This window comes from Triturus cristatus, chromosome 4_1 (genome assembly GCF_964204655.1).
Source record: "Triturus cristatus chromosome 4_1, aTriCri1.1, whole genome shotgun sequence".
Taxonomy (NCBI): domain Eukaryota; kingdom Metazoa; phylum Chordata; class Amphibia; order Caudata; family Salamandridae; genus Triturus; species Triturus cristatus.
Genome location: NC_140585.1, coordinates 229557150 through 229573732, shown reverse-complemented (window position 1 = coordinate 229573732; position 16583 = coordinate 229557150).

The window sequence follows — 16583 nt, the reverse complement described above, 5'->3', positions numbered from 1 at the left end:
ACCTAAAAAGGGCTGCTGTACAGGTCACGTTGCATAACCTCTGTATAGTGATGCAAGGAACTCACCAAGTGATTGCTACAGGTATTTATTTGTATAACAAGCAGGAACAGGTAGGAGCCAGGCAGCACAGCTTCCACTCCAAGACCTCAGGTAACCAATGTCCGGGACTGGAATCTGCAAGCAGAATGTAACACACATTTCATGCCTCGCTCTGAAACGCGAATACAATATAAGAGATTGCAATGACACAACAAATCCCCCCCTCCCAAACACAACAAAAAGATATACAACTGTAAATATAAGCAAGAAAATAAAAATGAACTGAATTAAGAATACACAAATAGCAAAGGAAAACAGTTACAATATATATTCCTTCAATCATCCGGGAAGAACCCTTTTCTTTTCGCCACCGTCCCTGGCACTTTCTTCCACAACAGCAGGGTCCTTAACACCAGTTCGCACCTCCTCCAACGCAACAGCTCATTCCAAAACGTCCCCGCTCCTCACCACCCTCTCCTCAACAACACCTTCCTCTCGATTATTGACAACTTGATCAGAAGCCAAACCTGATGGTACAGCACTCTGTTCAAATAAATCTTCCACCCACTCCATGTCCTTCCATCCACTCCCTTGCAATGCTCTTTCTGGCACCACATCAAAATCATGCCTGGTCCCATAGCCGCACTTTTTAATTTCCTCACCTTTCCAGTTCTCAACCTCACAGCATTGCGCAGGACCTACACAACTTCCTAAGGTGCTCCAAACTGACTATCCCCTTTAGGAGTCTTACCTGGTTTTCTCTCTCGTACCCAATCACCCACTCTCACTTGCTCTTCCTTCACCCTGTGGGTTTTGTTATAATATACTTTTCTCTTATTGTGGGTTTCATCCAACTTTTGTTTTACATCTTGGGCCGACCACTGCTCCACCATTCCATTTGAAAGCCATGCCAGAGAAAATTTGCATCTGGATTTCCTGCCTCTAATAATGACAAAAGGAGACAAACGTGTTGCATCATGGGTAGTCACTCTATAAGCCCACACAGTCTTTTGTATCTCCAACTTCCAGTCTCTTTGTTTACATATAGCTGCCTGAATGACACCCTTTAACACACGGTTAAAGCGTTCCACTGTGCCATTTCCACTCGGGTTATAAAGGGACGTGGTTTTATGCTTCACTCCAACCCTTTCAAAATAGAACTTAGCACTCTTGGATGTAAACTGCACTCCATTATCGCTTAAAAGAATGACCGGTAACCCTTCCATCACAAAAATCTTATCCAGAAACTGAAGGACAGTATTAGTATCCACCTTCTCCACAATTTCTACCACCGGCCACTTGGAAAACAAATGAATGGCAACTATACCATGTTCCCGTAATTCACCCACTTGGCCAAAAATATCCACAGTGAGAAATTCCCATAGTAAACTCAGAATTAACCCTTCAGACATTGGTGGTCTTAAGGTCTTCAAAGACTTGTCCACTGAAGAACATACATATTCACACCCTCTCACAAATGTCTCCACAGCCTTGTCCACACCTGGCCGCCAGAAAAACACCCTTGACAATAGACTTGGTTCTAACCACTCCAAAATGCCCTTCATGGCGAAGTTGCAAAAACTTGTTTCTCACACCTTCAAGTGGCACGACTCTGTCCCCTCTCATAACCAAATCTCTGTCCACAGACATCTCCATTCTGACTTCCCAAAAAGGCTGCAACTCATCCGTTACGCTCTCCTTCCTAGGCCACCCTGCACACAAATAGTGCAAAACATCTTGTAAATTTTTGTCTTTTAATTGTTCCTCAAACCACTCTGTCTTTTTGATTGCTAATTCCCCAGAATCTTGAATAAAAGCAATCTTAAAATCCCCCCATGGGTCATCCACACACTTCTCCATCGGAACCGGCATCCTGAACAAACAGTCCGCCACAACATTTTCTCTTCCAGGTACATATACCAGTTTGTACACATATTCCTTCATTCTCATCAAAATCCTCGCCAGCCTGGCAGACGCTGCCACGCTGCCCTCCGTAGTTAAATTTTTTACTAATGGTCGGTGATCAGTGTGTATGGTGACAGACTTGCCCCAGACAAAAGCATTGAAATGTTCCAACGCCCAAGCGCAAGCCAACGCTTCCCTCTTAATAATAGGATATCTGCTCTCTGTAGGCGACAACGACCTATTTATTTATTTAGAAGTTTATAAAGCGCACAGCTACTCCCAAGGGGGGTGTCCCGGTGCTAATGCATACAGCAGATGAAAGGTGCAGAGTGGGGAGCTAGGGGTTGGTAAACGACCAGGTCTTTAAGGTACGTTGATAAATGGGTTCTGACTCAGAAGAGCGGAGAGAGAGTGGCAGGGCGGTACAGATTCTGGAGGTAATGACCACAAAGGCTCTGCCACCCATTCTGGTCCTACAAAAGCGGGGGGTAGCAAGGAGATGAAGATGGTTGGATCTGAGGGTCTGACTTTGTTGATAGTGTTTAAGTCTGGCTCTCAGGTAAACAGGACCATGTCCCCGAAAAGCCCTGAAAGCCATAATGAGAGCCTTGAATTTAACACGTTTAATTACCGGTAACCAGTGGTGCTTCCTCAGGTGTGGGGTGATTGAGTGGCGGAGAGGGATTTTACAGATCACTTTGGCCGCAGCGATTTGTACAATCTATAGACGGCTGATCAGATAGGTAGGCGCCCCAAGATAGAGACTATTGGCGTAGTCCAGATTGGATGTGATTAAGGCATGGATTACCGCCCTATGGGACTCCAGAGGAAGGAAGTGAAGGAATTTACGAAGCATGTGGAGCTTACCAAAACAGGAGGAGGACACCTGTCTGAGTTGAGTTTTGCAGGACAATTCATTGTCAAAACGGAAGCCGAGGTTCCTCGACAGGCTTGGGGGGAGGGGGATTCAACTGAAGAAGAGTACCTTGGTTTTATCCGAATTAAGCTTAAGAGTGTTAAGTGACATCCACGCCGAGATGTTGCTCAGGCAGTGTCTAAAGTTAGAGAATGCCGCTTCGGAATACTCTTCAAAAGAAAACACCAGTTAGGTGTTGTCAGCGTAGGAAATCACCCTCAACCAACAGGATTTGACCAACACCGCAAGGGGTGATAGATAGACGTTAAAAAGGAGAGGACTCAAGGCAGAGCAGGGGTTTCTCATCTGAGACAAACGGATGGAGGAAAATTTGTTGAGTCAGGTTTCCCAGGTAGGACCAGATCCAGGACAGGGGCGTGCCCTGAATACCCATGTTGTTTAATCTATCCAAAAGGATAGAATGGGAAACCGTGTTAAACGCGACGGATAGGTCAAGCAGCACTAGCATGGCTGCTTTGCCTGAATCCACGCTCTCACGGATACTCTCAGAGACTTTGAGAAGGGCGGTCTCAGTACTGTAGCCAGATCTAAAGCCGGACTGAGAGTCATGGAAATAATTACGGGATTCCAGGTGGTTACAAAGTTGTTTCTGAACTATTTTTTCAAGAATTTTTGCCAGTGCCGGTAATAGGGAAATAGATCTGCAATTTTTAAAAACAGTGGGGTCGGCATCAGGTTTTTTTAGAATTGGCACCAGGAGAGCGTGTTTCCACACAGCAGGGAAGGTGCCGGAGCACAGAGAGGCGTTCCAGATGTGATTCAATTGGGTGTTGATGAGGGGTGCCAGAAGATTGAAAAACTGAGCCGGACAAGGGTCGTTGGGAGAACCGGATTTGCATGTTAAGATTTTTTGAAGGGAGGCGACGGGAGAGATAGGACGGAAGGAGGTCAGAGCGACATTGCTGACCAACCTGGCAGCAGGATCTGGATTAAGTGGTGTGGGGGCAAAGGTAGAATAGATATCAAGAATTTTATCCTGAAAAAAATCGGATAACCCTTTGCACATGTTCGGGGTAGGGGGACTACATTAGTGGAGACGGCAGGCTTGGAAAAATCTTGAACAATTTTAAAATCAATCATTTTTATTACGTGATACTCATTCAAATTACACAGCTCAACTGCCTACAACCATCGGCCGGCAGAGCGTAACGGGCTGGTTAGTACACAGCGCACAGGTCTACAGCCAGGAGGGCGACCCCGCAAGAGAACGGTTTAGTGTAGAACAGACCTGCAGGGCAACTGCTCATGTACCACTTTTATAAAAATTCAAAAACAAGACAAATAGACAAACCCCCAACCCTCAACCCCCCCAAAATCCCACCCCACTCCGCATCAGTCTCGAACCTCCAAGCCTAGTCCCCCCAAGGTCAGCGGTCGTAGCCCAGGATGATTCAAACTGCCCCAGCCAGTTCCAAAGGGATGAGCTGAAGAATTTGTAAGTATTTTGGGCAGGTGACTTCCCTCAATTCAATTGACAAGAGCTGCAAGAAAGGAACCCAGAGCTTTGCATATTCTGACCCCTTCCCATCAACTCTGAGCGACAGGCGCTCCATTGCGAGAAGGTGCCAGAGTCTCCTTATCCAATCCTTCGGGTCCGGTGCAATCAGGGAGCCCCACTGCGCCAGAAGAACCTGCCGCGCCGCAAGCAACGCTAATGCAAGTTGTCTGCTCCGCAGCGAGCGCAAGGGAAAGGACCTGGGATGAGGAAGACCCAACAGCATGTACGCAGGATCCCGGGGGAACGTGATCTGGAACGCCCCATCAAGGTCATCAAGAATCGCCGCCCAGTACCGCACCAGCTTCGGGCAGTGCCACAGCAAATGGACTAGGGTGCCAGGATGACCACACCCCCGCCAGCAGAGGCCTGACTTAGTGTTGTCCCAAGACTGAATATGCGCTGGAGTATAGTACCAATATGCCACCACCTTATAAGCAGATTCTGCGCCCGCCGTGTCAGAAGCTGTATGATGGGCTCGGTAGAAAATATGCTCCCATTCCTTATGCGTCAGAGGGCGCCCCTACTCAGTCTCCCACCGAACCTGCGCCTTCGACCGCTGCCGCTTAGGAAGCGCCATTATCATTGCATACAATTCCGATATGAGTTTCCGGTCATCTTTTTTACAAACCAACCAGCGCTCAAAAGTGGTCAGGGGACGCGACATCAAAGCAAAATTAGAAGGTTGGGTTATCCAGTGCACCAATTGTGAGTAATGAAAATCATCAGACTTTGGTAAGTCGAAATAGTCTTTGTGCAATTGGGTGAAGGGGATCATGCCATCTAAGTCAAAGAGGGAGCCTACCCTCTTACACCCCTCCTCCCTCCATCGCTGAAAGACAGGAGACGCGCAGCCCGGCGGAAAGTCAGGGTTGTCCACTATAGGTGTCATAGGGGATGGAAACGTGGTCCAACCCCTATGGCCAGCAAAATGATCCCACGCTCTGAGAGTCGGTGAAGTCACTGGCGACGAATAGAGGCCCCATGCCCTATGCTTCCGTGGAAGCCAGAGTTCACGCCATATATTACACCCACCGACCGTCTGATCCATAAAGTTCCAGTGTTTACTGGATTGCGGTCTATTCCACTCCGTGACATAGCGCAGACAAGATGCTTGGTAATAGGCACCCAAGAGCGGAAAGCCCAGCCACCCCGCAGCCTTCGGCGAGGTAACAAGGGATAATGCGAGCCTCGGTCTCTTATTATTCAACAGAAACTTATTAAGAAGCCCCTGCAATTTCCGGAGAGTACCCGGTGGAGGCTGCGCAGGGAGCATCTGAAACAAATAAAGGGCACGTGGGAGCACAGTCATTTTTATCGCTGCGAGTCTCCCATACCAGGCCAGATTAAGGCGAGACCAGTCGGATAGCGACTGGAAGTGTGATCCACTAATAGGTTATACTTGAGGGTAACAGTTTTAGCAATGGAAGAGGTCAACCAGATACCCAGATAAGGAATGTCGGAATGCACCCACTGGAAGTCACGCTGCAGGTCGCGAACCTCTTCTGCAGGGATAGAGAGATTAAGAATCTGTGATTTCGAGAAGTTCACTTTAAACCCTGCCACTATTTCCAAAATCATGAAGCTCCATCGCCAAATACCGGAGGGTGGTGTGGGGATGGATAAGTGAAAGAATAACATCATCCGCATACAGACTAATTTTGTGTATGTCGGCGCCGAACTTGATTCCCTCTATATCCGGGTTCGATCGTATGCGCTGGGCAAAAGGCTCCATATAGAGCGCGAAAAGTAGCGGGGACAAGGGGCACCCCTGCCTCGTCCCCCTGGAGATGGGGAAGAGGGAAGACTTACACCCACACACTCTCACTGACGCCTTAGGGGCTGCGTACAGACACTGCACCCAGCGTACAAAATTCGCACCAAGCCCAAAGGCCCACAAAACGGAAAACAGGTAGCCCCAATCCACTCGGTCAAAGGCCTTCTCGGCGTCGATGGAAAGAAGACAAGCCTGAGTCCGAGAGCGATGAACCAGGTCTATGAGATGCAGAATGCGCTTGGTGTTATCCCCACCCTGTAGGAATAAAGCCTGATTGGTCTGGGTCTATGATACCATCCATCAGGGGGCTAAGACGCGTCATCAGGATACTCGCAAACAACTTTGCGTCTATATTTAAGAGGGAAATTGGCCAATAAGAGCCACAATCCCTCGGGTCCTTCCCGGGCTTAAGGATGACCGTAATAGCGGCCTCCGACATGGAGGGTGTTACCAGGAAAGAGTTGAAAAGACGCGTTAAAAGCGGAGCCAGCTCAACGCAAAATGTTTTCAAAAACAGCGCGGAAAAGCCATCCGGCCCAGGCGATTTGGCTATCTTGAGGCGGGCTATCGCAGATATGACTTCGTCAATGCGAATAGCGGACTCCAACGCGTCGGCCGAGGATGCAAACAACGGCGTAATGCGGCAGGATGAAAGATAGTCCTCCCTCCCCTCTGATCCAACACCTCCCTGCTATAAAAGCTCTGATAGTAATGGCGGAAAGAATCCACAAGAAGGGCGTCAGTGGTATGCTCGACCGCTTGGGAGTCCCTAATGGACTGGATCGCTGTCCGCTTTGCGCGCGCTCGCAACCTGTGGCTTCCCCCCTTTTTCCCCACACAGGTAAAATTTATGATGCTTGCGCAGGAGTGCATGCTCGGCCCTATCGAGGTCTAAGTGCTTCAGCATGCGCCGCTTCGTTTCAATCTCCCTCCCCCCCCTAGGAGCACCTGTTCTTTTGTGGACGGACTCTAAAGCTCTTACCTCCTTCTCCAGCTCCGCTCGTTTAGCCTTACGCAAACGCGTTAACGCGGCAGTCAGCGCGATGAATTCTGCTTGCACTACCAACTTTAGGGCCTCCCAGACAGCTGCTAGAGACGTACTCCCTTGGTCATTATCTGCCAGGTAAGCGATGAGCGTGTCCCGTATACGAGTAACTACCGATTCCAAGTGCATCAAAGAATCGCGCAGACGCCAACTGGGAGGCGTGGGCCTCGTACCATGAGAGGTGAGCTGCACCGAAATGAGGGCATGGTCGCAGAGCGAGCGGGGGGTGATAATCGCATCAGATAAGAAGGACAGGAGTGAGGATGAGGCGAAGAAGTGGTCAAGGCGGGCATAGGTTTTATGTGCTGCTTAATAGTAAGTGTAATCTCGCTCAGTGGGGTGTTGTACGTGCCAGACATCATGCAAACCGCTATCACTCAGCCATTGCCTCCCCCCTGCGAGATCGCGCCCGTACGATGGGTCCGCTGCTCAGACCTATCCATACACGGATCCATCACCACGTTCAGGTCTCCACCCACCAAAATCAGGACGTCTAGGGAAGCCAGAATCTCAGAGAAGGCCGTCCTCAGGAAGGGTTCCTGATGCTCGTTCGGGGCATACAATGACCCTACAGTGAAGTGCGTATCCCCCCACTGCACACGGACCGCAAGGAATCTCCCCTTAATATTGATGACCTGGGAGAGAACTTTACACTGAGCGCGCGCGCTAAAAGGAATTGCAACCCCATGCTTTTTAGCCGAGCCTGAAGACCACAACTGTAAAGGGAAGCGCTTGTCTCTCAACCGCTTAGTGTCCCTAGAAAGGAGGTGAGTCTCCTGCAGCAAACACACATCGCCCCCGTGCTTTCCAGGAGGGACAGGATAGCAGTGCGCTTAACAGACTGTTCAAGCCCCTAACATTCAGACTCACCACCTTTAGGCTCTTACCCATAAAAGTCGGGGAAGGAAGAGAAGTGACCCAGCCGCAGAACACCAGAGCGATAAGGCGGACAAGAGGGCAGTGACCCCAGGCCATACATCTCCCATACCCAAAGGAGAACTGATGCGGGGCCCAAAAACATCCCCAAAGCAACCCCGTCCCCAAAATAAACCCCCCCCCAACCCATAGGACACAACAAACACAGAAAATACAGATCCAAAACAAAATGGGACACCTGAGCCCTGTAAAGGGACAACAGTCTGTCACAACGATCAAACGATGAGGGGAACATGGCACCATGGAAAATTGCACCGCTCACTGGAGGCGATATACATCCAACACCCAAGAGGCAGTTGATGGTAAGAACACTCAACCAAGGTCCTCTCTCCTCCGATGCCGAGAAAGAGCCCACCTGATGCCAGCCACGCGGAGCTCATGGAACACCGGTGTTGTCGTCACCTGTGCCACCGATGTGACCGCCGCCTCCCTCTCCATGAGACTAGTGGACATGTCAGGCCTCGAAGACTGAGGGGATTCCCCAACCCGCTGCCAGCCATCTGAACACCTGCGCCGCCACGGGGGAGCGCCAGCCATCCCAGACGGAGAAGAGGGCCGATCCAACCCTAGGACTTTGTAAGCGGCATCCAAAGAATGGATCTGTAGGAGTTTGCCCTGGTATTTGAAGATACGACGAAACGGGTGGCCCCACGAATAGGGGATGCCTTTCTCACGGAGGTGACCAGTGATGGGCTTGAACTCCCTACGTTTAACCAGGGTGGAAGCAGCTAAGTCCTGAAAGAGTGTTGGCTGATGACCCCGAAATTGCACAGGGTTGAGATCACGGGCTTTCTGAAGGATTTGATCCTTAAGCTGGAAATCGTGCACGCACACCAGAATGTCCGGCGGGGGAGCTTTAGCACCCCTCGGCAAGCCAACACGGTGCACGCGATCCATCTGAATTTCCCGCTCTGCACCCTCCCCCAAGATCTGTTGAAAAAGCTGGAGAACATATTCGCGGAGGTCATCCCCTTCCCCTTTCCATGGCACAGCCCGGATTCTGATGTTATTCCTTCGAGAACGGTTTTCCAGGACCTCGACGTGGGCCTACAGATCAAGATTTTGCTCTGTGAGGCAAATGACATCCTGCTGGAGCTGATGCAAATCGTCCTCCCGCCCCAAGTCGTGTTCCTCCACAGTAGCGACTCGCTCTCGAAGGGCGTCCACTTCGCGCCGCACCTGACAGAGATCGGAGGATAGCTGGGAGCGAAGCTCCAGAATATCTTCCTTAATGGCTGAAAATAAGTCAAGCATAAAAGCCTTAGTGACCGGCTGACCACTATCCGCAGACTGTGGCAAGTGTGGGCCCGATTGGGACGGGGACGGGCCCGCTGATTTCTGCAAGGCGTCCTTTAGGGTCTTATCTCGCCTATGCTTGACGGACGACATGGCAGTGAAGTGAAGTGCCCAAGGAGTCACCAGTCCAGGAGAGCCTGTAACCCAGGAGGGAGGGAAGGGAGGGGGACAGCGCTATGCCACCTCCAAAGCCCGCTCCGCAGCTCACAGCAGGGCCCCCACTACAACACCGACCATCGACATTCGGCCCGAGCACCACCTCCATGAGAACAGCTACGCCTCCGCCGCCGCAGGCCAGAGCGCACGGACCTCGCGCTGAGAATGGGACACCCTCGCACCACAGGCCCCAGGAGACTTCGCTGATGGTCCCTCAGACCTCTCTGCCAGCAGACAGGTGCCTCCCGCTGACTCACGGGCCGAGTGCAGGCCCCAGGAAGCCAACAACGCAGGCCTCCCAGGCCCGAAGCCACCACCAGGCCCAGCGAATGCCCATGCAGGGGGGGAGCCAACAATCGAAGCCCGCGCCCCTATGCAGCCACAGAAAGGGGGGGCAAGGACCGTCCCTCACAGCAGCACTCTGTGAGGGCCTGAAGAGAGGCCCCACGTGCGCTCCGCAGTTGCGTAGCCCTCCATCCGCTGAAGCGTGGACCGAGAATCCCCACCTTGCAGCGAGCACCCTCTCAGCAGCGCCGCTGTACCGGGCCGCACTCACCGCCAAGTCGCTGCCATGACTCCGCTGTCCGCTGGGGTATTAAGCTGCGCGGGCCCGCGCCCAGATACCTCAATGCCAGATGTCGCAGAGCCGGACCCTCCAGAGATGGAAACGGCGGCCTCGGAGCGAGCTCTACCGCCGTCACCGCACCAGCTCCGGGCCGACCAGGTTCATAACCCTCATCAGCCAGGCTATCTTGAATCCAGTGGCAAAGTGAGCAAAGGACCCACGTGTGGGCATACCCTGCCAACAGGGCGTAGAAAGCGATACCAAAGGGGATGATGGACGGAGCGTTTGAGCATATCAAACACTCACCCCCTGTCAACTGATCTGAGTTTAATCCATTATCTTTCTTTAGCTCACTCCACCACCCCAGTTCAGACATGGCCATATGCAAATCAGTCTGACCCTGTGCCTCATGGGAACAGTCCAGCCCGAACTGCCAAGCCATGTCTTCCCTGGACCGGAAACAAGCATCCTGGGACCGGTTTCGGGTTCATAACCCTCATCAGCCAGGCTGTCTTGAATCCAGTGGCAAAGTGAGCAAGGGACCCACATCTGGGCATACCCTGCCAACTTAGGGCAAACAAAGCGATACCAAAGGGGATGATGGACGGAGCGTTTGATCAAATCAAACACTCACCCCCAGTCAACTGATCTGGGTTTAATCCATCATCTTTCTTTAGCTCACTCCACCACCCCAGTTCAGACATGGCCATATGCAAATCAGTCTGACCCTGTGCCTCATGGGAACAGTCCAGCCCGAACTGCCAAGCCATGTCTTCCCTGGACCGGAAACAAGCATCCTGGGACCGGTTTCGGGTTCATAACCCTCATCAGCCAGGCTATCTTGAATCCAGTGGCAAAGTGAGCAAGGGACCCACGTCTGGGCATACCCTGCCAACTTAGGGCAAACAAAGCGATACCAAAGTGGATGATGGGCGGAGCATTTGAGCAAATCAAACACTCACCCCCAATCAACTGATCTGGGCTTAATCCATCATCTTTCTTTAGCTCACTCCACCACCCCAGTTCAGACATGGCCATATGGAAATCAGTCTGACACTGTGCCTCATGGGAACAGTCCAGCCCGAACTGCCAAGCCATGTCTTCCCTGGACCGGAAACAAGCATCCTGGGACCGGTTTCGGGTTCATAACCCTCATCAGCCAGGCTATCTTGAAGCCAGTGGCAAAGTGAGCAAGGGACCCACGTCTGGGCATAATCTGACAACTTAGGGCGAACAAAGCGATACCAAAGGGGATGATGGACGGAGCGTTTGAGCAAATCAAACACTCACCCCCAGTCAACTGATCTGGGTTTATCCATCATCTTTCTTTAGCTCACTCCACCACCCAGTTCAGACATGGTCATATGCAAATCAGTCTGACCCTGTGCCTCATGGGAACAGTCCAGCCCGAACTGCCAAGCCATGTCTTCCGTGGACCAGAAACAAGCATCCTGGGACCGGTTTCGGGTTCATAACCCTCATCAGCCAGGCTATCTTGAATCCAGTGGCAAAGTGAGCAAGGGACCCACGTCTGGGCATACCCTGCCAACTTAGTGCGAACAAAGCAATAACAAAGGGGATGATGGACGGAGCGTTTGAGCAAATCAAACACTCACCCCCAGTCAACTGATCTGGGTTTAATCCATCATCTTTCTTTAGCTCACTCCACCACCCCAGTTCAATAAAACAAACGCTAGACCATTTTAGCGCTTGCTTGATAATAGGGCGATAAAAATATCGTCGCTTTTTCGACAAAAAATGCCGCAAACGCTGCGATATTGCCCTTGATAATATGCCGCATAGTGTTTTATGATAAGTTAGGCCCTTACAAACATGGCCCCTTTGCTCGTTAGTCCTGTTTCTGTTTTTACTTACAAAGCGCCCCTTTGTAGATCGCACGTCAAAGTGGACGAGCGGGAGAGATTTGGAGGGTCGTGGGTAGCCTCTTGTGCTAACCCTCGAAATACCAACATCCTTGCCTCCTGATTCCGGGAGGGTTGGTATAGGCTTTATAGGACACACGGCTGGAGGAAGCAGAGGCCACGGAGAGTGTACCGAGCCTCAGCGTCCCTTCCGCTACCTTTTCGTCTTAACTAGGTTAGCGGGTAAAATGAGAAGGCAAGGAACCAGGGAAAAAGGCCCGTGTCCCAGAGGCCCGGAGTAAAGTAGGCGGGGAACCATGGGAAAAGGTCTGTGACCCAATAGCCCTGAGCACCGTAAATTTACAATGAGCTAAAGCCGTCAGGGGCAGCTCTAGAGCATGTCTAAAGATGACATAAGCGACCTAAATAAAAACAACTCAGATAACGAATATAACATTTGTGATTACAATTACCTATAGAAATAATAATTGCCCAATCAGAAATTGAAAGGAAGTGAAGAAAGAACACTGCAACACTTACTTGAGAGATCTAAGGAAAGAGAAAACAGTTAAAACATGTGCCAATACAAAGCATAGAAAGCAAAGCAAGTGAAGGTATACTTAACTGTAGAGGAGCAGTGAATAAAAGAGGAAGATGCCTAGTTACCCTGGTGTTATATGTTGTTTTGAAAGTTCTTAATAGAGACACTGACCTCAATGGCAATTCCTCATAATGCTTGGAAATGTTTTGGGTGTTTATGCTAGGCGCATATAAACTTGCCCAGTTGTTCAAAAGAAGTTAGGAGCATATTAACAAGGGCTTTATCTCCGCTTTTTGGCTTTAACCTCTTCAGTGCCCATGACGAGATAGTCTCGTCATGGAGCACGGTCGCGCTGTGCCCATGATGAGACTATCTCGTCATGAACCCCACCCACTAATAAAACGCCCGGCACAGGAGGGGGAAAGGGCGTGGCACAGAAGGGGTTAAAAGCCAAAGAAGCGGAGATAAAAATATCGCCCTATCAACAACAGGGTGCTAACATGCAAAATCGCATGTTAGCACCCTTTTTCACTACGCTTCCCTTTGCATCTCTAATGAGATGCAAAGTGGGCGTACCAGAGCAAAATAATAGGAGTAATGTCGCTAAGCGACATTTCTTCTATTATCAAGCTTCACGCTACCCCTGTTAGAGACAAAAAAAGCAGCGCCAACCACGGTTAACGCTGCTTTTTTACGTCTGCTAATTTTCAGATTTAGCCATGTAATCCAATGGGAGGTGGATTACATGGCTAAATCCACCATGGGCTATCAACAAGGATATCCCTATCCTTGTAGTTTTATTGCTGCATTACCAGCGATAACCTCCCAAAATGCCGCTATCGCTAGATTTTTTATCGCCTAGGCGGCTAGCGTTGTTAATAACGTGATAACCAGGCGATATTATCCAGAGATAGCGGGCGTTAAAAAAATTAACGCTAAGCTCCCTTAGCGTTAATTTTCCCTGTTCCTTGTTAATATGCCCCTTAGATTGGAAACCTCAGCAGGAACTAGAAGTGCCACAATAGTTACCCCAGAAGATATAGAGAGATGGTCTCAAGAAATAGAAAAGCCAAAATCACAGCCAAAAATATTAGATATTTTTAAATTGCGAGTAGAATTGTAAGAAATGGTTGCTGGAAATGTGGGTCTGGACAGTTTAAACACATACAGTGAAGAAGAGTTACTATTTATTTGCTTGCAGAAGCATCACACGAAACACAAAAACATTCCATGAAAAGCTGACAAATCTGGCATCTGAAATGGGAATTGTCATAGGGAAGTCAAAGGTGTTGCAGAAATCATATAGAGCAGAATTTTCTGATAAAGATTTGGAAAACATGAATGTGTCTGGAAGAAAATTACAGATCAGGGAGTTGTTATTTCTGTTACAAAAGTTGGGAGATCTTGAAAGATGGAAAGTTAGGTGGGCAAAGAAAACGGAAGAAGCACAGGTAAATCGGACGACATCTGAATATGCCATGAGGGAAACAGAAAAGGCTGAGAGGTTGTATCCAATGAGGGAAGTACCCGGACTAGACAGGATATTTTGTCGTTTATGAATTATTTCCCTAAACTGAGAGAGAAACCAGTGGAGTGGTACAGACAAGTTGAGAGGTTTGTGAAAGTTTCAAAGGTTTTGTTAAAAGACCTGAATGGTCTGTTTGAAATAGTAGTACCTGCGAATTTGTGGACAGAGTGTAAAATTACTATAGATTGGCCTAGTGAGAAATATCCAAGAGATTCAAAGACAGGAGCCCCATCAGAAGATGTAATGAAAAAATATCACTAGGTGATCACTTTCCTGAAGAGTAATATTCCCCCGAAAGAAACCGATTGGGTAAAAATAGACAGAACAACCCAAGAGAAAAATTAGTCTGTACGTGCATATTACGAACGTCTTTTACAGGTGTTCAAACAGTATAGTGGGTTTGAAAGATTAGAGAACAAGGGCATTACTCATTTTGTGTATCGATTTGTGACAGGATTAAGATTGGATATATCACAAATGATTAAGCAGCACATGTTGTGTTAGAAATCAAAGCAAATTGATGAAATTTTAAAATATGCCAAATATTGTTTGGATGAAATTGATAACAAACGAAAAGCCTTAGAAGAAAAAGTAATGTGGGCTCAAGTAAAATTAGCTGAACAACAAGAGCTTCAATTGAATAAACAGTCAGAAAATCAAGGAGGAGTGCAAGGTCAAAGTGAAAATAATGGGGGTAAGCCACGGGGAAGATTGAACAGTAAAGAGGCAAAGAAAAGGTTTCCCTGTCACGGGTGCGGGAAGTTGGGACATTGCAAAAACGAGTGTAAATTCGTAAAAGTTAACAATGGCCCGAATCAAACTTTAAATCCACAGACGCAGAATGAAATGTTAATGAATCAACCCCAACAGGGTATAGATCTTCAGAGTCAATTGCCACCTGCCCCTAAGTCAAATTTTGTGAGTCAAGCCAAGTACAGTGTGGACGCCGGATTTCCAGAAGGAAGTGGTAAGAAAGATTTTGTAACATCGCAGTTTCTTTTGCAGGACCCACTACTCGATTATGAGCAGGAATGATGGTGCCTGAGGGGGGAAGAAGGGGAGTGCGTACTTGGCGCATCCCTACCGGTAGATCAGTCAGGTCCATACGTAGAAGGTAAAGTGGAAGGAAATGATATCACTTTCTTGTTGGATACTGGTGATACCAGGTCTACTGCGAGAACAGCAGACATTCCTAACCTGCCCCTCTCCGGTGAAGCCATCCAAGTAGTAGGTGTATCAAACAAACAGATTAGAACCCCAATCACAGAACCAATGGAGGTGCGAATTGGAAATTTTAAAGAAATGCATACATTTGTGGTCTGTGACTTAAGTACTGTAAACTTGCTTGGAAGAGACTTGTTGTGCAAAATGAATTGCACCTTATTTTGCACACCGGATGGTGTTGCAATACAAACCCCAGATGAAGATGGAGTTGACAAGTTCATGTTAGCTAAACAGGTGCTCCAGCGGTAAAGGGCAAATTTACATATTCTTCCTATGTCACAGACTCGTCATCACACTAACTCATTCATACATTCATTCATTGGTGGGGCCCATAACACCAACACTCATACGTCTCACTCGAATCTGCGCACAGGAGAAAAAGAAGCGCTGGACATGTGGGGGTACCTTGTTACCTATCGGGAGTAATTCCTTTACATTATATACATTATATACAACTATAACTATAGAATCCTAACTTTAACATCAAGGCACTCCACCACTTGGTCGATGGACCAATTAGTTGGACTGGTTGATGCTGATTTAGAACCAGCTAAAACACATTTAAAGCTTCGGAACCATTCGGTTAACTTTCAATACCTTATTAAAGAATCACAAACTAATTTCTTATTAATCAATTTTAGTTTATCTAATTTAGTTCACTCTGTGTTGGCATATTCAGGATTACAGTTCAAAAAATGTTCTATTTGAGAGACTTCCAATCTTTGATCTTTAACATAAAATTGACATAGCATTCATATTTACCTCATTTTTTAACATTGGCGACCTTCCGACCACCCCGAATATTATTCCAGTCTCTGCGACCATCTCCAGAAGAACCCGTCAACCCACAGCAATAATCAAAACCCTTCTGATGGAATCGTCCTCTTGTAATCAAAGAAAACCCAGGTAAACCAGGAATTCTCCATCAGCTCTACGCAGTCGCCACGATTCAGTCAAATGACCAGACGATCGAACCAACGAACCAACAACCCAGCAATCCAGCAAAATCATCCAGCCACCCAGCAACCCCCTCTTCCAAATCCCTGACTTTTATACCCTTTTTCTCCTTACTTTTAGGTCAATGGGCAACAATTTAGGGATAGAAAGTGTTCTGATTGGCTAAACCCTCTGCAATTTGTAAGTCTCCTGAATGGTCCCAGGTTTGCCTGCTTCCCATGAGACCGGACATGACATTTCTCAATTGTATTCTTTTTGGTAATTTCACAGGCAAAAGTTCCGAAGTAACAACATGCAAGCCTTCTTGTACAGGTCCTTCA